We start from the raw sequence: 23,682 nt of genomic DNA on the forward strand, positions 1-23,682 counted from the left end.
AGCAGCCTCAATAGTAAAAAGTCCCGCGGCAATGGCGCGCCCAATCAGCGAAGCGGGATTTAAATCCCACGCCAATGTCGGCTGGGCGCGACCAATCAGCGAAGCGGGATTTAAATCCTGCGCCAATGTCGCTGATTGGTCGCGTGCGAGGAGAAACTCCCATCTGATCATATTTCAATGTTTCAGAGGGGGATCCACCTGAGGGGAGTTTACTTGCCTTTTGGCAAATTCTTATTTATGATGAAAACTTAAAAGCCAATATCTGCATATTAACAACATACAGTACATGTCCAAGTAATATGAGTATATGGCACGTCACCAATTGAATATATATACACTTTTTAAGGGGGTGAGGAAACCCCTCAAAAAACGAAGTGATCCACAAAGTTAAAATAATCAATCTTTATTGAATATTATGAAGATAAAAATGAGTAATTAAAGGAACTAAAAAAACATAAATGCCTCCAAAACCCCTGAGGCTGACAATGTTATGTCAATGTCAGCCGCAGTGCCTCTCACCCAGCTGTGCGTTTCACCTTGCTTCTTCCGGGGGCATATGCAGATGTAGTCTGTGCTATTGATTCGTTTCGGAAACCCTGAGCTCATTTCTCATCTGAAGCCTCCAAATGGATGTCAATTTCCCGGACCCTCAAAGAATTTCCTCAGCTTCTGCTGAGAGAACTGTACTAATGCAAATGGGGGGGGGAGGGGGTAGAGATATAAGGGTAAGCGATAGACAAAGACATACATTTTTTTTTTTTACAAGAAACTGCAAATTTCAGTATACCAAATACCATATTTCCCAGTAAAAACTCCTGGCATGGGTTTAATCCTTTGGAACAAAATGAGCCCACTAGGAATTCGGGTAGGAGAATGAAACCCCAAGACTATTTACCATGGGGCATAATAACACTGAAGCCAGCATATTATAAAATCAATAATAGTAGAGTAAGGTGAAATATCATGAAAAATAGAATATGCTAGATGGATACATTGGGGGCCAGCTGCCAAATGGCATATACTAAAGAAGAAAAAAGGAGAACTAGGCAGCCATATGGTCCCATAAAAATAACTCTTTATTAGAATACATTAAAACAACACCAGACACAGAACAGGGGTACAGTAGGGGATGCAAGTGCATCCAAATGGCAATGCAAAAACAGACCAGAAAGCCGATCCATAGACCATGCTGCTGTGCTAATACAATGTTAGACAACACCTCCCCACATGATAAGGTAAATGGTACATAATCTAACAAATATAGGGCAAGTGCCCTCACATAGGGGATTCACAGCAAGAATTATGCATATATCAGCATACCTATAGCAGGCAACATACCTCTGGCAGACAACACAGGTATAAGGAACGGCAGGCCTGACCCCGACGCGCGTTTCGGAGCGGGCAGCTCCTTCATCAGGGGGTAGCCATACTAGATTTGGCGCGCGTATTTAAGCGCTGCCGGCAGGAAGCAAATAAAACGAGCAGGAACGCCCCAGTAGCCATGGAAGGGCTCCGGACAGCGCGCGCCACCTCCAACATGGCCGCCGGCACCGGAAATACGTGGGGCCCCACGTGACCAATGCCGGACGGCGGAGACAGGTGCGCGCACTGGCTCGGACCCCGGCGCGCGCACACAAATGACCGGGCACAGCGCCGCCATCTTGGAATGGGTATAAAGAGAGGGCGGAAGCTCAGGACGTATCTAATATACATAAATTGCACAGATGCCCCATAGTCTAACAATACTAAAGAAAATACATGCAAGATCAGTGTTAAAGATGCAGAAGACCGCAAAAGCATGTGAAAACATTAATACATAAATAATAATAAATATACATAACTGCAAAACGGGAATGCAAACACTGCACATACACACATGTGTACACACAAGTGCACACACGTATGCATACACAGAAAACACACCCATAGACCATGCAGACATCAAGATAGCACTAGCAGCACGGTCTATGGATCGGCTTTCTGGTCTGTTTTTGCATTGCCATTTGGATGCACTTGCATCCCCTACTGTACCCCTGTTCTGTGTCTGGTGTTGTTTTAATGTATTCTAATAAAGAGTTATTTTTATGGGACCATATAGCTGCCTAGTTCTCCTTTTTTCTTATTTACCATGGGGGCAGAGCCAAGATCTTAAAGGGAACCTGTCACCTGAATTTGGCGGGCCTGGTTTTCGGTCATATGGGCGGAGTTTTCGGGTGTTTGATTCACCCTTTCCTTACCCGCTGGTTGCATGCTGGCCGCAATATTGGATTGAAGTTCATTCTAACAGAAATCATGGAAAGTCTACTTCTAAAGCAGATAGATGAAGCTGCAACCCATAATGAGGTCCTGGTTATGGGGGACTTTAACTACCCGGATATTAACTGGAAAACAGAAACCTGTGAAACCCATAAAGGCAACAGGTTTCTGCTAATAACCAAGAAAAATTATCTTTCACAATTGGTGCAGAATCCAACCAGAGGAGCAGCACTTTTAGACCTAATACTATCTAATAGACCTGACAGAATAACAAATCTGCAGGTGGTCGGGCATCTAGGAAATAGCGACCACAATATTGTGCAGTTTCACCTGTCTTTCACTAGGGGGACTTGTCAGGGAGTCACAAAAACACTGAACTTTAGGAAGGCAAAGTTTGACCAGCTTAGAGATGCCCTTAATCTGGTAGACTGGGACAATATCCTCAGAAATAAGAATACAGATAATAAATGGGAAATGTTTAAGAACATCCTAAATAGGCAGTGTAAGCGGTTTATACCTTGTGGGAATAAAAGGACTAGAAATAGGAAAAACCCAATGTGGCTAAACAAAGAAGTAAGACAGGCAATTAACAGTAAAAAGAAAGCATTTGCACTACTAAAGCAGGATGGCACCATTGAAGCTCTAAAAAACTATAGGGAGAAAAATACTTTATCTAAAAAACTAATTAAAGCTGCCAAAAAGGAAACAGAGAAGCACATTGCTAAGGAGAGTAAAACTAATCCCAAACTGTTCTTCAACTATATCAATAGCAAAAGAATAAAAACTAAAAATGTAGGCCCCTTAAAAAATAGTGAGGAAAGAATGGTTGTAGATGATGAGGAAAAAGCTAACATATTAAACACCTTCTTCTCCACGGTATTCACGGTGGAAAATGAAATGCTAGGTGAAATCCCAAGAAACAATGAAAACCCTATATTAAGGGTCACCAATCTAACCCAAGAAGAGGTGCGAAACCGGCTAAATAAGATTAAAATAGATAAATCTCCGGGTCCGGATGGCATACACCCACGAGTACTAAGAGAACTAAGTAATGTAATAGATAAACCATTATTTCTTATTTTTAGGGACTCTATAGCGACGGGGTCTGTTCCGCAGGACTGGCGCTTAGCAAATGTGGTGCCAATATTCAAAAAGGGCTCTAAAAGTGAACCTGGAAATTATAGGCCAGTAAGTCTAACCTCTATTGTTGGTAAAATATTTTAAGGGTTTCTGAGGGATGTTATTCTGGATTATCTCAATGAGAATAACTGTTTAACTCCATATCAGCATGGGTTTATGAGAAATCGCTCCTGTCAAACCAATCTAATCAGTTTTTATGAAGAGGTAAGCTATAGGCTGGACCACGGTGAGTCATTGGACGTGGTATATCTCGATTTTTCCAAAGCGTTTGATACCATGCCACACAAGAGGTTGGTACACAAAATGAGATTGCTTGGTCTGGGGGAAAATGTGTGTAAATGGGTTAGTAACTGGCTTAGTGATAGAAAGCAGAGGGTGGTTATAAATGGTATAGTCTCTAACTGGGTCGCTGTGACCAGTGGGGTACCGCAGGGGTCGGTATTGGGACCTGTTCTCTTCAACATATTCATTAATGATCTGGTAGAAGGTTTACACAGTAAAATATCGATATTTGCAGATGATACAAAACTATGTAAAGCAGTTAATACAAGAGAAGATAGTATTCTGCTACAGATGGATCTGGATAAGTTGGAAACTTGGGCTGAAAGGTGGCAGATGAGGTTTAACAATGATAAATGTAAGGTTATACACATGGGAAGAAGGAATCAATATCACCATTACACACTGAACGGGAAACCACTGGGTAAATCTGACAGGGAGAAGGACTTGGGGATCCTAGTTAATGATAAACTTACCTGGAGCAGCCAGTGCCAGGCAGCAGCTGCCAAGGCAAACAGGATCATGGGGTGCATTAAAAGAGGTCTGGATACACATGATGAGAGCATTATACTGCCTCTGTACAAATCCCTAGTTAGACCGCACATGGAGTACTGTGTCCAGTTTTGGGCACCGGTGCTCAGGAAGGATATAATGGAACTAGAGAGAGTACAAAGGAGGGCAACAAAATTAATAAAGGGGATGGGAGATCTACAATACCCAGATAGATTAGCGAAATTAGGATTATTTAGTCTAGAAAAAAGACGACTGAGGGGCGATCTAATAACCATGTATAAGTATATAAGGGGACAATACAAATATCTCGCTGAGGATCTGTTTATACCAAGGAAGGTGACGGGCACAAGGGGGCATTCTTTGCGTCTGGAGGAGAGAAGGTTTTTCCACCAACATAGAAGAGGATTCTTTACTGTTAGGGCAGTGAGAATCTGGAATTGCTTGCCTGAGGAGTTGGTGATGGCGAACTCAGTCGAGGGGTTCAAGAGAGGCCTGGATGTCTTCCTGGAGCAGAACAATATTGTATCATACAATTATTAGGTTCTGTAGAAGGACGTAGATCTGGGGATTTATTATGATGGAATATAGGCTGAACTGGATGGACAAATGTCTTTTTTCGGCCTTACTAACTATGTTACTATGTTATTCTATGTCCTCCGTAGTACACGCCTGTGTTCAGTCCAAGTGTTAATTGAACTACACCGGCACGTAATATAAACATAGTTCGTAAGGATCAGTCCTTAGATCTCAGCTTGGGCATCAGGTTAGCTGAACTAGTATGTATGCTCTTCACAATGGCAGCTCAAAGTGGTGTATACAGTTAGGGCCAGAAATATTTGGACAGTGACACAATTTTCGCGAGTTGGGCTCTGCATGCCACCACATTGGATTTGAAATGAAACCTCTACAACAGAATTCAAGTGCAGATTGTAACGTTTAATTTGAAGGGTTGAACAAAAATATCTGATAGAAAATGTAGGAATTGTACACATTTCTTTACAAACACTCCACATTTTAGGAGGTCAAAAGTAATTGGACAAATAAACATAACCCAAACAAAATATTTTTATTTTCAATATTTTGTTGCAAATCCTTTGGAGGCAATCACTGCCTTAAGTCTGGAACCCATGGACATCACCAAACGCTGGGTTTCCTCCTTCTTAATGCTTTGCCAGGCCTTTACAGCCGCAGCCTTCAGGTCTTGCTTGTTTGTGGGTCTTTCCGTCTTAAGTCTGGATTTGAGCAAGTGAAATGCATGCTCAATTGGGTTTAGATCTGGAGATTGACTTGGCCATTGCAGAATGTTCCACTTTTTGGCACTCATGAACTCCTGGGTAGCTTTGGCTGTATGCTTGGGGTCATTGTCCATCTGTACTATGAAGCGCCGTCCAATCAACTTTGCAGCATTTGGCTGAATCTGGGCTGAAAGTATATCCCGGTACACTTCAGAATTCATCCGGCTACTCTTGTCTGCTCTTATGTCATCAATAAACACAAGTGACCCAGTGCCATTGAAAGCCATGCATGCCCATGCCATCACGTTGCCTCCACCATGTTTTACAGAGGATGTGGTGTGCCTTGGATCATGTGCCGTTCCCTTTCTTCTCCAAACTTTTTTCTTCCCATTATTCTGGTACAGGTTGATCTTTGTCTCATCTGTCCATAGAATACTTTTCCAGAACTGAGCTGGCTTCTTGAGGTGTTTTTCTGCAAATTTAACTCTGGCCTGTCTATTTTTGGTATTGATGAATGGTTTGCATCTAGATGTGAACCCTTTGTATTTACTGTCATGGAGTCTTCTCTTTACTGTTGACTTAGAGACAGATACACCTACTTCACTGAGAGTGTTCTGGACTTCAGTTGATGTTGTGAACGGGTTCTTCTTCACCAAATTAAGTATGCGGCGATCATCCACCACTGTTGTCATCCGTGGACGCCCAGGCCTTTTTGAGTTCCCAAGCTCACCAGTCAATTCCTTTTTTCTCAGAATGTACCCAACTGTTGATTTTGCTACTCCAAGCATGTCTGCTATCTCTCTGATGGATTTTTTCTTTTTTTTCAGCCTCAGGATGTTCTGCTTCACCTCAATTGAGAGTTCCTTTGACCGCATGTTGTCTGCTCACAGCAACAGCTTCCAAATGCAAAACCACACACCTGGAATCCACCCCTGACTTTTTAACTACTTCATTGATTACAGGTTAACGAGGGAGATGCCTTCAGAGTTAATTGCAGCCCTTAGAGTCCATTGTCCAATTACTTTTGGTCCCTTGAAAAAGAGGACTCTATGCATTACAGAGCTATGATTCCTAAACCCTTTCTCCGATTTGGATGTGGAAACTATCATATTGCAGCTGGGAGTGTGCACTTTCAGCCCATATTATATATATAATTGTATTTCTGAACATGTTTTTGTAAACAGCTAAAATAACAAAACTTGTGTCACTGTCCAAATATTTCTGGCCCTAACTGTATGTATAAAATTTACATTTACCAGTACAGAACATTAATCAGCATTGTGACCTTCTCATCTCTGACCATAGGACATGACTTCAAAGGATGGTAACTGTAGAAGCAAATTTGCATGATTAAAAAGAGTTCACCGGCTGAGACTGAAGAGTCTGAATCCCTGTCCTGAGAAGAAGAGACCCCCAACAATCTTTTAAGCCGTTTCCCCAGTTTGAACAGAAACTATATGTAGTGTGGGATACGCAACAGTTATTTTCTTTTACTTCTCCACATAAATATTTTGTACAAATGTTCCTAAGTTAACTCTTGTGGTGTAATCCATATTTCACTTGTTTACCACCTCCGTTGTCTGGCCTTGTGTGACACCTCCATCAATCTTCTGTCACATGCAGAATGTATGCAGCTCAGGTAATGTAAGGTGAGGGTGAGGGGGACGGCAGGTTCTCTCCTCACGTATGTGCAGAGCTTTTTCCATTATGAGATATATGTAGAGATGTAAGACAAACCTCTTGTCCCACCCAGTCTGGCCTTTCCTACCTGCTGTAATAGGATACGTCTGTTGACCTATGTATTTTCAGCATGTGCGTCTCCTTTTCTCCAGTCATCTAATGTTTGCTGTTGCCAAGAAGAAACACAAAAACACACATACACTGATCAGCCATAGCAGCTACTATATAATTGTCTAAGGGTCACTTCCGTCTTTCTGTCTGTCTGTCCGTCACGGAAATCCCAAGTTGCTGATTGGTTGTGGCCGTTTTGCTGCGACCAATCAGCGATGGGCACAGTCCGGCAGCAAAATGGTCGCTCCTTATTCCCCACAGTCAGTGCCCGCTCCATAATCCCCTCCAGTCAGCGCCCATAAAGGGTTAATGGCAGCGTTAACGGACCGTGTTATGCCGCGGTGTAACACACTCCGTTAACGCTGCTATTAACCCTTTGTGACCAACTTTTTACTATTGATGCTGCCTATGCAGCATCAATAGTAAAAAGATCTAATGTTAAAAATAATAAAAAAATATAAAAAATCATTATATACTCACCCTCCGTTGGCCCCCCGGATCCAGCCGAGGCCTTTCCCGCTCCTCGCGACGCTCCGGTGACCGGTCCATGCATTGCGGTCTCGCGAGATGATGACGTAGCGGTCTTGCACGTGGCTGTGCAATATATTATGTGGCTGGGCAATATACTACGTGTCTGTGCTATACACTATATGGATGTGCAATATATTACGTGGCTGTGCAATATACTACATCGCTGTGCTCTATACTACGTGGCCTGTGTTATATACTGTATGGGCAGTGTTATATACTATGTCTCTGTGCTATATACTACGTGGCTGTGCTATATACTACGTGGCTGTGCAATATATTACGTGGCTGTGCAATATATTACGTGGGCTGTGCAATATACTATGTGTCTGTGCTATATACTATGTGGCTGAGCAATATACTACGTGTCTGTGCTATATACTACATGTCTGCTATATACTACGTGGCTGTGCAATATATTACGTGGCTGGGCAATATACTATGTGTCTGTGCTATATACTATGTGGCTAGGCAATATACTATGTGGTTGGGCAATATACTATGTGGCTGGGCAATATACTATGTGGCTGGGCAATATACTACGTGGCTGAGCAATATACTATGTGGCTGAGCAATATACTACGTGGCTGGGCAATATACTACATCGCTGTGCAATATGCTACGTGGCTGGGTAATATACTACGTGTCTGTGCTATATACTATGTCGCCGGGCAATATACTACGTGTCTGTGCTATTTACTATGTGGGCTGTGCTATATACTATGTGGCTGGACAATATACTACGTGGGCTGTGTTATATACTACGTGGCTGTGCTATATACTATGTGGCTGGGCAATATACTACATGGGCTGTGCTATATACTACGTGGGCTGTGTTATACGCTACTTGGCTGTGATATATTTCTCTGCTGTATCTGTGCGTCATGAATCGTGGTATGTGTTAAAGAGTGGGGCTCACTGAGACTCTTTTGCCCGGGGCTCTCAAAAACCTGGAGCCGGCCCTGGCTTCACTGATTGTTCGTGGCCGGGCGTGACCAATCAGCGACAGGCGCAGTCCACCCCCGAATTTGCTCGGAATTTGAACCATGCTTCGCTAATTGGTCCTGTGTGTAAATTGCATTATTCTGAAAACTTCATAAATGAACTACATACATATTCTAGAATACCCGATGCATTAGAATCGGACCACCATCTAGTTAATATATTGTAGCGTGGCTAAAGGATGTCTAATCGATGGGAGATATGTGTCTTATAGATGGCTTGTTGCTGTGATGTAACCATGGCTACCTATATGTGTTTCAGGACCTGTGGTGATGTCACAACCACATGTCTGGTCATGTGATGGGTTCTGGGTGTGGTTAGACATATAAAAGAAAGCCTAATGCTTAACACAGGTAGGTATGTGTGGAGGTGAAACCCTCCTGAGTGTGTTACGGCTTCAGGACTGAGCCGGATGAACTGGACACTTGTTTTTCTTTACCTGAACCAAAGGCTATTTGTTTTCTGTTGTTTGCCACATGGTTTATGAAGCAATAAACCCAGTGAACTTTAAAGGAACACATCTCCTGAGTGTCAGCCGTCGCAGCTGAGTGAAATCCCTACAATTGGTGGAGAATGCGGGCAGCGTTCCCAGCGGAGACGTGAGTTTATTTTGAATGTTCTGGGTCAAGGCTGTTGCAAGCCAGCAAGCATTGCCGGAGAAAATGGAGGACCTGCTGAAACAATTGGTCCAGATGCAGTCACAGCAGGAGAAAAGGCAGCAAGAGACCAACAGGCTGTTGATGCAGCAGATACAACAGAGCCAGCAGGAGCAACGGCAGCAGATGCAACAAAGCCAGCAGGAGCAACGGCAGCAGTTACAACAGAGCCAGCAGCAGATGCAGCAGAGCCAGCAGGAGCAACGGCAGCAGAGCCAGCAGGAGCATCAGCAGCAGATGCAGCTTCTGGCAACCGCCATCCAGGGCAAGGCGAGCGCCCCAACCCCAGGTTTGGCTGATGACACCCACGTCCGGAAAACGGTAAGACGCGCATTGCAGAAAATGACTCCCGGGGATGATGTTGAGGCCTTCCTGACGGTGTTTGAGAGGGTCGCTGAGAGGGAAAAACTTCCGCCAGAGCAGTGGGCAGAGGTACTTGCGCCATACCTGACGGGAGAACCCCAGAAGGCGTACTATGATTTGACCTTGCAGGATGCCAAAGAGTATCACAAATTGAAAGCCGAGATTCTCGCACGTTTGGGGGTGACACTGACTGTCAGGGCACAGCGAGTTCACTCCTGGGGCTATCACCGGGACAAACCACCTCGTTCCCAAATGTTTGATCTGTTGCACCTGGTCCAGAAATGGCTGCAGCCAGAGTCCTCTGCGCCTGCACAGATGGTAGAACGGGTGATGATGGATCGGTTTGTCCATTCCCTCCCGAGGCCTATACAGTCTTGGGTTGCCCAGGGTGATCCCCAGAATGCCGATGAGCTGATCGGACTGGTTGAGAGGTACCAAGGGTTGGAAGGCTCCTTCGGGAGGCAGCCCATGCCGTACTGGGGATCCCAGAAGGCAGCTGAGTCCCAAAAAGGGGTGGTGCGTCCAAGGTCACAAAGGGCGGGGGAGGTGGTGCCCAAGGTCCCCACGGGTGATATTATTTGTTGGAGGTGCCACAAGCCAGGACATATAGCTGCCCGTTGTTCCCAAACCACTGAGCAGATGGACTGCAGCATGGGACGCCGTTGTTCATACTATGCGTATCCAGCTTGCAGTGTGAACTCTCCGCCCAACGAGGGACCTCAAGCATGTCCCGTGAAGGTGAACGGTCAAGCAGTAACGGCACTGTTAGACTCGGGGAGCCTAGTGACCCTGGTGAGGGCCACTTTTCCTCTCCACCTGCTCCCGGGAAAGAAGGTCGGAGTGCGGTGCATACATGGTGATGCAAAGGACTACCCTGTGGCCAGTGTGAACATTGAAACGACATGTGGCACGGAGTCCCACATAGTCGGCGTCGTTCAGGACTTGTTGCACCCTATAATTATTGGCCGGGATTTCTGTTTGTTTTGGGATTTGTGGGGGAAAGGTTCTGAGCTCCCTAGCAAGAGTAGGGAACCAGTGAACCCGGGAAGGGTGGTGCCACACCCAGAGTCAGACAGATTTCCTTTTTGTGTCCTGGCTGGAGATGAGGAGGAAGTGTCCCCTGCATCTGACATTCTGGAGTTAGAGGTATCCGGTGAAAATTTTGGGACTGCCCAACATAGGGACCCCACTCTGAGGGAAGCCTTTAATAATGTCACAGTTATTGACGGGGTGGTACAGGAGCCGGGGGCAGACACAAGATTTCCCCATTTTCTAATGAGCAGGGAGTTGTTGTACCGGGTCACGAAAATAAGGGAGGAGTTGGTAGAGCAGTTGGTAGTGCCGGGTCCATATAGACGGAAGGTGTTGGACATGGCCCATTCACACATCTTGGGTGGACACCTAGGGGTGGAAAAAACGCAGGAACGGGTTGTGCAGAGGTTCTATTGGCCTGGGTGCCACCGGGAAATAGTGAACTATTGCAGGTCCTGCCCTACATGTCAGCTAACTGCTCCCACTCCTCATTTCCGGAACCCCCTTGTGCCACTGCCCATTATTGAGGTGCCATTCGAGAGAATTGCCATGGACTTGGTCGGTCCCTTAGTTAAATCAGCCCGGGGCCATCAGTATATATTAGTCATCCTGGACTACGCCACACGCTATCCTGAGGCAATTCCCTTGAGAAATTCTTCTTCAAAGAGTATAGCTCGCGAGTTGGTCAATGTCTTTTCCCGGACAGGTCTGCCGAAGGAGATCCTGACTGACCAGGGGACACCTTTCATGAGCAAGGTGATGAGGGAACTATGCAAAGCCCTGAAAATCTCCCAGTTGAGGACCTCGGTGTACCATCCCCAGTCAGATGGCCTTGTTGAGAGGTTTAACAAGACACTGAAGAGCATGCTGAGAAAAGCTATAGAGAAAGACGGTAGAGACTGGGATTGTCTCTTACCCTATTTGATGTTTTCCATTCGTGAAGTTCCACAGGCCTCCACAGGTTTCTCACCGTTTGAGCTTCTGTATGGCCGACATCCACGAGGACTCCTGGATATAGCCAAGGAAACCTGGGAAGCCGAAGTCACGCCCCACAGAAGCGTCATTGAGCATGTGGCCCTGATGCAGCAGAGGATTGCAAAGGTGATGCCTATCGTGAAAGAACACCTTCTCCAAGCACAAGAAGCTCAGGCCAGGGTCTACAACCGGTCTGCAAGAGTGAGGCAATTCAATCCGGGAGACCGAGTTCTTGTGTTAGTTCCGACAGTGGAAAGCAAGTTCTTGGCCAAATGGCAAGGGCCATATGAGGTTGTCGAGAAACTTGGTGAAGTAAACTATAAAATTCACCAACCAGGAAGACGGAAACCATGCCAAGTATACCATGTCAACCTTATCAAGCCGTGGCAAGATAGAGAGCCGACAGTAACTCCATCGTTGTTAAGCAACCCAGAAGATGAGGTTGGAGCGGTTACTATAGCGGAGACGCTATCGGAGTCCCAGAAACAGCAATGCCGGGAGTTACTCCAGAAAAACAGGGACCTGTTTTCCGAGTTGCCTGGGTACACGAAGGTCATAGAGCATGAGGTCCTGACAGAGCCCCATGTGCGCGTGAACGTGAAGCCCTATAGAATTCCTGAGGCCCGTCGAGAAATAGTCTCCAAGGAAGTGGAGCGTATGTTGAAGCTTGGAGTCATTGAGGAATCCAAGAGCGGTTGGTCGAGCCCAATTGTCCTGGTCCCAAAACCTGATGGGGAGTGGAGATTTTGCAACGACTATAGGAAGTTGAATGAGGTCTCCAAGTTCGACGCATATCCCATGCCCCGAGTTGATGAGCTCATCGAAAGGCTTGGGCCCGCCAGGTACATAACCACCTTGGATTTGACGAAGGGGTATTGGCAGATCCCCATGGCACAGGAAGCCAAGGAGAAGACGGCGTTTTCTACACCAGATGGATGCTTCCAGTATGTCCGGATGCCATTTGGCCTACAGGGAGCTCCGGCCACCTTCCAAAGGGCTATGGATAGAGTCCTTGCACCCCACAAGGCATACGCTGCTGCGTACCTAGATGATATCGTCATCTTTAGCCCGGACTGGGAGAGTCATCTGGAGAAAGTCCAAGCGGTGTTTGATGCTATAAGAGAGGCCGGATTTACAATAAACCCGAAGAAGTGTGCATTGGGTAAAGAAGAAGCTAAGTACCTTGGATACATAGTGGGTCATGGAGAAATAAAACCCCAAATCAGTAAAGTGGAGGCAATTCAAACATGGCCAAAACCAGTTTCCAAGAAGCAAGTTAAAGCCTTCCTGGGAATCGTGGGATATTACAGGAGGTTCATCCCAAACTTCGCCACAATGGCGGCGCCTCTGACTGACCTGCTAAAAGGGACAAAATCAGTAATGGTTAAGTGGTCCGAAGAAACAGATTCAGCCTTCCAAGAAATGAAAGAGGCTTTATGTAAGCAACCCGTTCTGATGGCCCCAAACTTCAAGAAAGAGTTTATTCTTCAGACAGATGCCTCAGATGTTGGGGTGGGAGCAGTCCTTTCCCAAGAACTACATGGAGAGGAGCATCCTGTTCTCTGAGTAGGAAGCTGTCCTCATCTGAAAAGAACTACTCAGTCGTTGAAAAGGAGTGCTTGGCCATAAAATGGGCAGTCGACACATTACAGTACTATTTGCTGGGACGTAAATTTAGACTGATATCCGACCATGCCCCACTTAGGTGGATGAGGGAAACGAAGGGTAGAAATGCTAGGGTCACCCGTTGGTTCTTAGCCCTGCAGGACTTCTGTTTCCATGTGGAACATAGGGCCGGAAAGCTGCACGGTAATGCTGATGCCCTGTCAAGAATCCCTTGTCTAGTGGGAGAAAGTGCCAAGCCCCACGGCTTTAGGCAGAGGGGGGAGGTATGTAGCGTGGCTAAAGGATGTCTAATCGATGGGAGATATGTGTCTTATAGATGGCTTGTTGCTGTGATGTAACCATGGCTACCTATATGTGTTTCAGGACCTGTGGTGATGTCACAACCACATGTCTGGTCATGTGATGGGTTCTGGGTGTGGTTAGACATATAAAAGAAAGCCTAATGCTTAACACAGGTAGGTATGTGTGGAGGTGAAACCCTCCTGAGTGTGTTACGGCTTCAGGACTGAGCCGGATGAACTGGACACTTGTTTTTCTTTACCTGAACCAAAGGCTATTTGTTTTCTGTTGTTTGCCACATGGTTTATGAAGCAATAAACCCAGTGAACTTTAAAGGAACACGTCTCCTGAGTGTCAGCCGTCGCAGCTGAGTGAGTGAAATCCCTACAATATAAATACAAAAATAGTTGACCCTTCTTGTGCTATTACACAAACCCTATGCTGTCCCAGAATGGACTGAAGGAGACGTCTGAATGTGTCCTATAGTAAGTAGCACCATGACGTTAGCAGTATTCCATTTACACTGAAATGTTGTTGTGATCGTAAGCTAGTTTCACGATAATTTTGCAATGTAAACAGGCAAATCAACCAGTGAATGAGCAAAATGCTGGTATAGTGGGTGAAATGATCTTTGGTGCTACATAATAGATTATCGCTCTCAGCAGCACATCATCCAGTGTAAACAGGACTCGTGTTATCGAGAACAATGGCAGCCTATTTGCCCTGACAGATATATTACTGATCGTACAAGAGTGCGGACTGACTGTGTACACAGGCAGCTAAATCACGGCCAATCAGCCAACAAGTTGATCGGTGGTCATTTAGTGCCGCCCGTCATTAGGTGTAAACACATCTTTATTTTTCCAGCACATTTCAAAGATGTTAGATCAGATCGAGATTTGGTGAATATGGTGGCCAATTCGTCATGTCAAACTATATGTAATGTTCCTTTTATATTGTTCCATTGATGAACAATTTTGAAGTGAGGCAACAGACATTGTCCTTCTGAAAGAGGGCACCGCCATTACAGAATACGGTTGTCATGAAGGAGTGTACATGGCCTATACGTTTGGTTAGGTTGTACGAGTCGGGGCTCGTGCACGTCAATGTTTAAATCGGACTAGTGCTATCCATGGTTTTGACAGATAGCTCTCGCACCCATGTTATTCTATGGAACCAAGTGGTCCGAGGAAATAAAAATCACAGCAAGCATGATTTTTGAGAATCGGATGGCACTCGCCCATTCAAGTCTATGGGTCGTGAAAAAAAATCGGACCACACCTGGATAATATCAGAGTGCGGTCCTATTTTCACAGACTGATATAAATGGCGAAGGTAAAGAAACATTTTTTTTTCTCTCCACCTTCAAGAAAATCAGATCCCACTCTGAACAGAGTCTGATTAGCATAATCAGATCAATTTTCTCAGATGGAAAGAAAATGGTGGTGTGACCCTAGCCTCATTGTAATAGCCACATAAATGCCAGGTCTCACACTTTCTCAGAGAATACTGCCTAGAGGATCGCTTTGCTTCCACCAGTTGTTGTCTTTCCATAGTCATATTGTCAGGTAAGTACAGTATACATGCAGCCGACAATGATGTAGAAGAAAATGTGATTAATCAGACCATGCTGCCGTCCTCCATTGCTCTATAGGCCTGTTCTGGTGCTCATGCATCCATTGCAGCCTTTTTTTTGTAGACCGTGCATAAGGGTTTGCATACCTTCTTGATGCCACTTAGCAAATGAGCCAAGACTAGTCCAATGTAGGCATCACTTCCCCAGAGTATTACTGCCTTGGACTCTCTAATCACGCTCCCCTGGGTGTGTATGATGTCCTCTACACAATCCACATCACGTCAGGAACACTGGAAATCTCGTACATGTGCACTGCGTCATCCCTGCCGGCGGTCCTAGCATGATGTGGATTGTATGGAAGATATGATTCACAGCTGGAGATGGTGTGATAGACGGTATTTGGCAGGACTAGTCCTGGCTCATTTGTAAATGAACAGCTGTGACAGGTAAAAGTTAATTTTTAATAGATAAAATCCTGTGTGGCACATAAGTACTTTTTAGGAATCCAACAATAGGCACATTTACATTCATGGTGGCGGTTTAGGGCGGTTCAGGAACCTATCGGGTTCCTTTTAGTCTCAAGAATTTTCAAATAACATTTGAGAAGCTAAAAAAAAGTGAACAAATATGTGAAATATACAGAAAATAAACAGATATTGTATCTCCAGTTAAACTATTACCATTTGCTCCCCCACTCCAAAAGCCTAGGATAATCACCCTCATGTGGATTCGCCCTGGTGTGTGTCAGTGTAGTGTGTGATTTAAATCAGAAATTGAGAAAGTTTTTTAAAAAGATTGAACAATGTAAGAAAACAAGACGACAAAACCGATTATTCCTAACTTTTTAATTAACACTTTTATATTATGTTAACATAAATTTTATATGTTGCATTTAACATGAAGAATTTCTAAATAATGGACAAAAAAAAGTAAAATGAAACTTTTAACACCTGATCAAATGTGAACCTATTCTCTGTCGCATTTACCATAATGCAAATCAAGGAATTCCAGCTCCATTTTTCAGGGAGCCGTAATAGGGTGTCCATAGAGGTGCAATGACTCCATATAATATATGAGTTTCACTTTTTATATTGAAAAACTGAAATAAAATAACTTTTTGATCATATACTAATTTTCTGAGAAGCACCTTTGTACCGTATGTGGATTTATTCTATCCTATATAAAATGCTTTCAGTGCACATAGATGAGGGATGTCAAACTCAAATACACTGAGAGACAAAATTAAAAACTTTGACGAAATCTTGAGCCAACCTTGATATTTATAAAGAAAATTCTACAATTGAGGATATTTTCCATTATCAGCAAAAATAAGTGCGTCATATGTTGTGAAGGGGTTAAAGGTGTTGTCTGGTCTAAAATGACAAGTTTGCCGTCATTTCCTGTGATTTCTGACTTGTGAACCCTCCCAGTGATTGTACTAAGCGCTGTGAAGATTCTCTGATGTCGGCGCCGGGAACAGCGGCCAGGTGACCACAACTGTGCAATATGCAAACTCCTGGCCAGAACCTGATTAGACGGTTTTTGGCATGCTCAATAGTAGTATATTGCACAAGGCCGGAAACAGTCTAGTCAGGTTCTGGCCAGGAGTTTGCATATTGCATACTTGTGGTCATGTGACTCCGGAGAATCCTCACAGCGAGAAGTGTGCGCTGGGAGGATTCACAAGTCTGCAGTCCCATGGAGTGAGTGCAGAATTGGCATTTTAAACCTGTCAACTTCTGTAATGAATCTCAAGATGACTGTGGCACTGCAGTGTAGCTGAAATGGTGCCTCCCAGGTACAACACTAGGGAAATGCCATTACCCCTACAGGTACACAACTCCACACTCACTATTTGCTGTAGGGGTGAGAGGCCTCACAGGCAAGAGCACTAGATTCAGGCACTTTATGCAGGACCCCATTCTTACAGTAGTGTGCTACAGAACGTGTGTATGGGAGAGAGGAGGAGGGGGCGGGGGTGATGCTGGGGGTCTTTCTCTGCTGCCTTTTAAGACAATTATTTATTATTACTATAGCACCGTTTATTCCATGGCACTTAACATGTTAGGAGGGGTATACACAGTAAAAACAAGTACAATAATCTTAATACAAATCACAACTGGTACAGGAGGAGAGAGGACCCTGCTCGCGAGGGCTCACAATCTACAAGAGATGGGTGAGGATACAGTAGGTGAGAGCAGAGCTGGTCGTGCAGCGGTTTGGTCGATCAATGGTTACTGCAGGTTGTAGGCTTGTCAGAAGAGGTGGGTCTTCAGGTTCCTTTTGAAGGTTTCCACGGTAGGCGAGAGTCTGATGTGTTAGGGTAGAGAGTCCCAGAGTAGGAGGGATGCGCGGGAGAAATCTTGTATGCGATTGTGGAAAGAGATCCACACAACTTTGGAACCAACTTTTTTTTTTGTTTGGAAGTTATGAGGGTTAAAAGTTGACCAGCGATTTCTCATTTTTACAACACCTTTTTTTTTAAGGACTGCATCACATTTGAAGTCACTTTGAGGGGTCTATATGATAGAAAATACCCAAAAGTGACACCATTCTAAAAACTGCACCCCTCAAGGTGCTCAAAACTACATTCAAGAAGTTTATTAACCCTTCAGGTGCGTCACAGGAATTTTTGGAATGTGGAAAAAAAATTAACATTTAACTTTTTTCCCTCAAAATTTACTTCAGATCCAAATTTTTTATTTTGAAAAAGGTAACAGGAAAAAATTAACAGTAAAATTTGTTGTGCAATTTCTCCTGAGTACGCCGATACTCCATATGAGGGAGAAAACCACTGGGCGCACAGCAGAGCTCAGAAGGGAAGGAGCGCCATTTGACTTTTTCAATGCAAAATTTGCTGCAACAATTGGCGGATGCCATGTCGCGTTTGAAGAGTCCCAGATGTGCCTAATCAGTGAAAATCCCCCACATGTGACACCATTTTGGAAACTATACCCCTCAGTTAACTGATCTAGATGTGTGGTGAGCACATTGAACCCTCAGGTGCTTCACAGACGTTTATAACGTTGAGCCGGAAAATTAAAAAAAAAAATCAAATTTTTCCCACAAATACATTTTCAGCACAAAATATTGCATTTTCATAAGGGTCACAAGAGAAATTTCACCATACAATTTGTTGGTGGATGGTCAGAACAAAGTCCAAAATCGGAAAACAGATCAAGCAAACAAAACTCAAGGCACAGGAGAGAACTATATGAATCTACATCTGGCAGTGTTCTGGAAGCTCAGCTCAGTTAAGAAACATGGCCATTAACTGGAATACTAAACACATGAAACAGCCGATGCCTCACAGTCTCAGATTGGATAGTCGAGCTGTCAATCAACATTCTGACAGCTCAGCACGACCCTGTACCAGATTGGATGGCGAACCTGTCAATCAAAGTACTGACAGCCTCAGCACGCCCCTATACTAGATTGGATGACCGAGCTGTCAGTAACTGCATTCCAGACACGCTGAGGGGTGGAACTGTGACAAAAGCATTGTTTTTTGCCTTGTTTTTAATTTTTATTTTTTATGGTGTTCACTAATGGGGTTAACTAGTGGGACAGTTTTATAGGTCGAGTCGTTGCGAAATGCGGTGATACCAAATATGTGTACTTTTATGTTTGTTTTTTTTCATTCAAATATTTATTTAGAGATACAATATTCTTTGATTTTTTTTATTGCTTTATTTATAAAAAATATTTTTACAACTATTTAAAAAAATGTTTTTACTTTTTTAGAACCTTTTACTTTGTCCCACTATGGGACTATCATTTTTTGCATGCTGATCGTTTCTACAGCATGGAGATGAAGCAGCATCCCCATGCTGCAGAAACTATCTGCGCTGCACTGACAGAGAGACTTGCTGATCATGCACTGCGCATGATCATCAAGTTTGCTAGGCCTGGTAACCCAGATGTCGTCATGATGACATCGGGTCACCATGGCAGCAATCGGGACCTCGTGTCATGCCGTGGGGTCTCCGATCCAAAGGCAGAGGGGCTGTCAGCCCTCTGCTGACTTCTGGAATGCTGTGATCATGTCCGATCGCAGCATTTCGGGGGTTAAAGTGCCGGGTGCGGTCTGTGACTACTCCTGGTACTTAGTGCCGAGTGTCAGCCGACACCCGACAGCGATTGCCCGCACAACCCCTGTGTGCATGGGTGATCACTCAGACGTAATATTCCGTCCATGGTCAAATAGGCCCAGGTCACATGGACAGAATATTATATCCGATGTCAGAAATGGGTTAATGTATATTGTTATTAGTGTAGTATATAGGGAAAGCATAGAGATATGTTTAGAACATAAGTTATATAATAGTCCTTAAAGGCTAGAATAAGAAAAGGAAATATGCATTGGTAGACATATTCGTTACAGGAAATTATTATTATTTCTTTATATAGCACCATTAATTCCATGGTGCTGTACATGAGAAGGGGTTACATCAAAATACAAATATCACTTACAGTAAACAAAACTAACAATAACAAACTGATACAGAGGGAAGAGGACCCTGCCCTTGCGAGCTTACATTCTACAGGATTATGGGGAAGGAGACAGTAGGTTGAGGGTTGCAGTAGCTCCGATGGTGTTGAGGTGGCCGTGTGGTCATTACAGGTTGTAAGCTTCTTTGAAGAGGTGGGTTTTCAGGTTTCTTTTGAAGGATGCAAATGTGGTGGATAACCGGACGTGTTGGGGCACGGAATTCCAGAGGATGGGGGATATTCAGGAGAAGTCTTGGAGGCGATTGGATGAGGAGCGAATAACTGTGGAGGACAGAAGGAGGTCTTGGGAGGACCGGAGATTACGTGAGGGAAGATATTGAGAGATTAGTTTGGAAATACATGGAGGAGAAAGGTTATGGATGGCTTTGTAGGTCAGTGTGAGTAGTTTAAACTGGATACGCTGGGAAATTGGGAGCCAGTGAAGGGATTTACAAAGAGGAGAAGCAGGAATGTAGTGAGGAGAGAGATTAATTAGTCGGGCAGCAGAGTTAAGGATGGACTGGAGGGGTGCGAGAGTGTTAGAAGGTAGGCCACAGAGGAGGATATTGCAGTAGTCGAGGCGGGAGATGATTTGGACATGCACAAGCATTTTGGTAGAGTGAGGGTTGAGGAAAGGACGGATTCTGGAAATGTTTTTGAGCTGGAGGCGACAGGAGGTGGGGAGAGCTTGGATGTGCGGTTTCAAGGACAGGGCAGAATCCAGGGTTATTCTGAGGCAGCGGATTTTGGGGACAGGGGAAAGTGTGATTTCATTTATTTTGATAGATAGATCAGGTAGGGAAGATATGCGAGATGGAGGAAAGATAATTAGTTCAGATTTGTCCACATTGAGCTTGAGGAAGCGAGAGGAGAAGAAGGAGGATATGGCTGATAGACACTCTGGGATTCTGGAGAGCAGAGAGGTGATATCTGGGCCAGAGAGGTAGATCTGAGTGTCATCAGCATAGAAATGGTACTGGAAGCCATAGGACCTTATGAGTTGTCCCAGGCCGAGTGTATAGATGGAGAAGAGTAAAGGCCCAAGGTCAGAGCCTTGGGGGACACCAACAGAGAGGGGGCGAGATGAAGAGGTAGTATGGGAGTAGGAAACGCTAAATGTGCAGTTGGTAAGGTATGAGGAGATCCAAGATAGGGCGAGGTCTTTGACCCCAAAGGAAGAGAGGATCTGTAGTAGGAGGCAGTGGTCAACTGTGTCGAAGGCAGAGGACAGGTCTAGAAGTAGGAGTATAGAGAATTGTCTGTTAGTAAGTCATTAGTAATTTTGGTCAGGGCAGTCTCAGTGGAATGGTGGGGACGGAAGCCAGATTGTAGGTTGTCGAAGAAAGTTAGTTGCAAAGTGAGAGGAAAGTTCAGCATGGACGTGCTGCTCAAGGAGTTTGGATGCAAATGGGAGCAAAGATATGGGGCGATAGCTGGACATAGCACTTGGGTCAACTGATGGCTTTTTGAGGATAGGTGTGATTGTGGCATGTTTGAAAGCAGTGGGGAAGGTACCAGAAGTTAGTGATAGGTTGAAGAGATGGGTTAGGGATGGGATTAGTGTGGTGGTGAGGAGGTGGGATGGGGTCAAGTGCACAAGTGGTGAGGTGTGATTTGGAGAGAAGATGATTTTGGAGAGGGAAGTTATGGGGTTTGGGCATTGGTCTGGTATACAAAGGGGTTGTGGTGGTTTGACGACAAAGATTTTCCTTGTTTGGTCGATCTTATTTTTGAAGTGCGTGACAAAGTCCTCGGCAATGATTAGGGAACTCGGAGGGGGCAGTGGTGGGCGGAGGAGGGAGTTAAAAGTGTTGAACAACTGTTTGGGAGTGTGGGATAAGGAAGATACAAGGGTTATGAAGTAGGCCTGTTTAGCAGAGGTGAGAGCTCATTTGAATGCGAGTGTTGCTTGTTTGAGTGCAGTAAAATCATCTTGCGAATGTTTTCTTCCAACGCCGTTCTGCAATTCTGGATACTTGCTGAAGCTTTTTAGTGATGTTATTGAGCCAGGAGTGATGTCATTGTGTACAGGAAATATTACACAAGTTTAGATATGGTTAGTATGTTTCGGACCAGCCCGACATATGAAGGGGTCAATGTTATATAAAAAGTAAAGGACTTGCTTTTTAGATTAGATTGAGAGATAGATAAAGTTAGTAAGAGTTCAATGCCAGAGGACTGGAGGGCACAAGAAGTACGCTCTGTTCTGGACGTATGAGAACATCAGCAACTGTTTTCAGCAGACATTCCTGTATTGTCCGAGGATTACGGCACAAACTAGACACTGGGAAGCGTACCTTATTTCCTTCCAACAAGTGGAAGCCAGATGGGGAAACGCGTGAGAAGACGTGATGGGTCTTGTGAAAACTGCAGTGACAGATGGAGTATCACAGGGGCTGATGGAGCCAGTATGCAAAGGGAAAGCTCGAGCTGAATCAACGGAGAACGTGGAAACACAATTGAACTCAAGCTGTTTAGTAAAGTTAAACTGGTTGTTAAGAAGTGAATGTCCCCTGATTCAGCTGCAGCTGATCCTGGCCCTAATAACGTGGATGCAGCGGAGGCCTCGTGAGTACACTGCAATGTGCCCAGCACAACACTGATGGACAGGGGCACTGTTTATTTGTTGGGTGCCGTGGAGTGGGATCGCAACCCCTAATACATGAATACCACCCTGCGCACCTTAAAAGTGGACAGGTCCTTATATATATGTAGGCTGAGTATTCAGTTCATTCTCAGTGTACATTATACATGACTGAGTATTCCTGGTGACTGCAGCATAAATAGTAGAGTAGTCTGACGTGCATTGTTTTTACGGGTGACATGTAGCTGGAGGTGCTGTTTGCTAAGCCCACACATCAGCCTTGTAGACTGCTAAGGAATTTTACTTAGCCCTTTTTTTCTGTAATAAGTGGAACATTTTTTACAACCACTGACAAATATTTTACAGCTATCTTGGCGTGATCTACGGGACAAAAACACCCACAGCCCCACATCTTGCCCAGACATTGTTTTCTAGGTTGCTGTCACAGCCCCAAGGCACACAGAGAAGGTTACAGTGAACCCGTACAGGAATAGCAGCAGGGTAAATTGAGGTATCCTGACATATAGCTATGCTCAGAATGCATACAGATGGTTTGTGCAGAAACTATTTGGATATATGAGAACCTGCGTCTGGCCAGTAACATGTATAATTAATACACCTAATGTATGTTGTTTATATATGTAACGTGGGCAGTGCTGAACGAGAACTAAAATGCTCGGGCGTCAGGACTCAAATCGAGCAGGTCGGACTCTCGGACGGGCTCAACTCAAGTAACGAGTATAAGGGAAGTCAATGGGAAACGCGAGTATTTTTCCAGCAGACCCACCTATGAGGGCTGAGTGGCAGGAAAATCGCTGAAATGGATGGAAACAGCGCTCAAATGGTATAGGAACAGCATGGGGAAGATGCCTGGACTTCCAAAATTAAAAAGAGAAAAAAAACCTCCTCCTCCACCCCTTAGGCTATGTTCACAGGTAGCGTGTTAGCATTTTCTCATTGCTTTCAATAATGAAAAAAAAAATCAATCGCTAAATGTAATTTTAACATTTTACTTTCTTACCTGGGCCTGTTGTGTATATGTGACTTGGTCAGACTCATCCTGCTTAATTTATGAAGAAGGGACTCTGAAACTCACAAAGCCTATGCGGACAGTTCAAGAATTGCCAAAAATTGGAAGGCAGAGGGATCCTGATACATCCTGCATTAGACATTATGCAGGGCCTCAGGTAGTGGGACTTCTAAACCCATAAAGGCTATGAACTAAGTGCAAGGGCTGCTAAAAATTTGAAGAAGGGACTGCAATACACCCTGGAAGACACGCAGAGACCTCAGAATAAATTTTGGTAGAATTTTATAAAGAGTGGGACTCCTACACTGATAAACTCTATGTGCTAA

The sequence above is a fragment of the Ranitomeya imitator genome, chromosome 4 (genome assembly GCF_032444005.1).
Source record: "Ranitomeya imitator isolate aRanImi1 chromosome 4, aRanImi1.pri, whole genome shotgun sequence".
Lineage (NCBI taxonomy): Eukaryota > Metazoa > Chordata > Amphibia > Anura > Dendrobatidae > Ranitomeya > Ranitomeya imitator.